This window comes from Sinocyclocheilus anshuiensis, unplaced genomic scaffold (assembly GCF_001515605.1).
Source record: "Sinocyclocheilus anshuiensis isolate Anshui unplaced genomic scaffold, SAMN03320099.WGS_v1.1 scaffold1009, whole genome shotgun sequence".
Lineage (NCBI taxonomy): Eukaryota > Metazoa > Chordata > Actinopteri > Cypriniformes > Cyprinidae > Sinocyclocheilus > Sinocyclocheilus anshuiensis.
The window spans coordinates 481,258-484,510 of record NW_015555761.1 but is presented as its reverse complement, the minus strand read 5'-3'; positions in this window follow the sequence as shown (position 1 = coordinate 484,510).

The window sequence follows — 3,253 nt, the reverse complement described above, 5'->3', positions numbered from 1 at the left end:
GTGCAAATTCCACTCATGTTTAGTACATGTTAACTCAAAGATTCGTAGAAAAAATATAAACGTTGGACTCTGCGGTCGATTCTGTGTTAAGGTAAGGCATGTTATTTGCAATTATGTGTTGTGGCTGGGTTGTTATAGGTCTGCGTGACTCTTGATGTCTTAGGCCTAATTGAACGGAGGAATTATGGTATTCTTCTGTAGCCTGACGACGAGTAGCTTTACGTTAACCGTTGTTCATGTGAACTCAAAGACAGCCGGATGCTTTGTTTATATACTATTTGTGGGTGGCTGTTTGTTGTTTCACCTATCAAGTCGTGTCGATAAAGTATAATAGGATAAATCCTGTATAGTGATTTATCCTATATAGTGCTTGCATAAAGCAAGTAGTGCATACACTTGTAGCTGTTATGTATCTTTGTAAGACATTGTAAGCCCTGTTTTGAGGCACGCGCAAGCGCACGAACCCGCCCCCCGTCCGTTATAAAAAAAAAATCGAGTGTGCTCCCCCAAAGTCCACGGTATAGTTCGAACACTGATTTGGATAATTCGTAAAAAAAAATAAAAAATCTCTTAATAGCCCTATTGTTACCTGAAAAACTAAAAAGCAATTTATTTCATTTTTAGGCCTATCGTTATTTTTTTATTTGTGCTATCATTAGTAATTTATTTTTGTTCTTATTTTATTACTGACTGCTTACTTGTAATTTTTTATTCAATTCAAAGTTTGAAATCTCGTGCTACTGCAGCAAAATTACCCCACTGTAAAATCAAAAATACAGTGAGTGAGCAAAAATTAGTGAGATTTTAAAACGCATCTGATTACAGCAATGTGGATGTTTGCACGAGCTCTGCAGTTCAGTACTCCAGTAAAGTCCAGTCCAGTCATGTCACGGTTTATTTATTTAGTACTTAATGCAATAGATAGCCTTAAATCAAGCAGCTTTACACTATTAAACATGAAAAACCAGAGTCAGTGTCGCTTTCAGTTAGAATTACAACTTGATTTTCTGTTATAAAGCAGCTCTCCAGTGTGGAGCTAGCTAATGATAAAATATTTTTATTAGTGGGGGGAAAAAAGTTGAATTAAAGTGATAGTTTGGTTTGCAGAGATCAAAGCTTGATCTAGCTCAGGACTGTTTTGATTATCATAACCCTATAAGGTATTTTAAGAGAGATTGTTGTGAATAAAATTGTTTATGCAAAAATAAACGTCTTATCACTTAACCTTTATTTTGTTTCTTATCCATATGACTTACAAAAAGAGATTTTAGGCAGAATGATGTGTCATATACTTTCTCATACAGCTAATTAAATGGTGAATAAGAGTTTCTCTGCCATCTCATTTTGTGTGCCAAAATATGTATTTGTATAAATTAATTGTATAATTGCAATTAAATAATATGACTTTCAAAAGCTGAAGTGATTACCTTAATTTATTTGTTAGAATATGTATAACTCAATATTGTAACTAATTGCAAAAGATGAATAGGCCTAATCAAAAAATGTCTACTGATTATCCAGCGAAACAATCGACGATTAGTCGTTTAATCGTTCTAGTAATCGTTAGATTAATCGATTATCAAAATAATAGTTTGTTGCAGCCCAACTCAGTAACGTACTGGAGAGCCGGAGTTATGTCTTCTTCAGGCGCCTTATGTCCCCAGGTTGCTATGGTTACTCCAAATACCACCAGTGCTGTGAACCGTACAAATAATAAAATTAAATTAAATAAAACCTAAAACAACCTTTTCTTGTACTTTATGCTCATTTATTTTCGTAAAAGTCGTTTATTTGTTAAGAAGTTGCCTAACGAGTCTTACCTGATAAAACGAAATTTCCTGTCAGATGAAAAAAAGCCCCTGAAAAAAAGCGTTGTTACTGCTGTCAGACGACATTCTGTCAGACTATAAGTAAACATTTAATTTTAAATTCAATTTTCACAAGCATTAAACAACAGTTGTGAAATTAAAACATGTCTCACTTCGGAGGAACGATCGGTCCTCCTGTCAGACGCAGCTCTGCTGTGAACGCGCTGTCCTGAACTTGAGCGCGCGAGAGGCGCGCAGCCGCGCAGTTACATTCCCATACAGCACAGAACTGTCTGCATGTAGCGTATTAAATCTCTCTTGGGTTATTTAAGCGACAGATTTAAGCTGTCCAGACTAAAAACGTTTAAATAAGCATATTTAAATAATAAGCGGCATGTAAATCATTAATATTAATCATAATTTTTATTGGTAATACCATTACGTGCCTAGGACGTGCCAGCTACGTTGCCAGCTGGTAAATCGTGAAATTACCAAAAACTACCAATCCATTACGTAACCGGTACGTCATGTGTTAGCTGGGAATAAATCCATTACATTTTCTGTTGGGTTTTGGGCAGGGTTCTATTGTTTATTTATTTTTATTATAAAATGTAGTTGTGAGTGGTCTTGTGTAGTAATATGAGACATTATGTTGATCACGCAGACTGTCTATTATAAAAAAACTATTTCTTCACGGAAGAATTTTTTATCATGGGTCACCATGACAGGTTAAAATTTACATTCGAATACCTAACAATAAACCTTTATTTTAGACACTTACTTTGCTTATTTGTGTACAATATCTTAGTAGTTTTAACTTTTTATCAAACTCAGCTATAATGTAATGTGCAATGAAATGTACAGGTTTCGATTAACTCAGCTTCTTTGTAAACACAGCTATCATGTATGTAGAGTTGTATGTAGAAATGTTTTGTCTTTTGTTTAACATTTCTATAACAGTGCAAACAAAAGGGCACATTTTTCTCTCACTATGAATTTAACCGGAGGCTATGGTTAAACCTCTCCCGCTGTCAGATGCATGCTCTGACACGAGCACTGACGCGCGCGCGTACATAGGTCCATTCTTTCAGTAACTGTATACTGCTGCATTGCACAGAAATTACTACCTGCATATTTACATATGGATGGCACACGCCACTGAAAACTGATGTGTCATTAAAAATAGCGGTCTTGTGCTTAAAGGGGTCATATGACGTTGCTAAAAAGAACGTTATTTGGTGTATTTGGTGTAATGCAAAAATACGTCATAGAAGTAGTCAAGTGGTCAAGTGCAAAGACCGCAAGTGTGGGTATTTGGACAAGGCTAGAGTCTCCCAGCAGGATGAGACAAAACCAATAAAACCAATTACAAATGAGGCACTTGTTGCATCCAGTGGGGACATAATTACTGATTATAATGACTTATACTGTCTTTTTACGCGTTG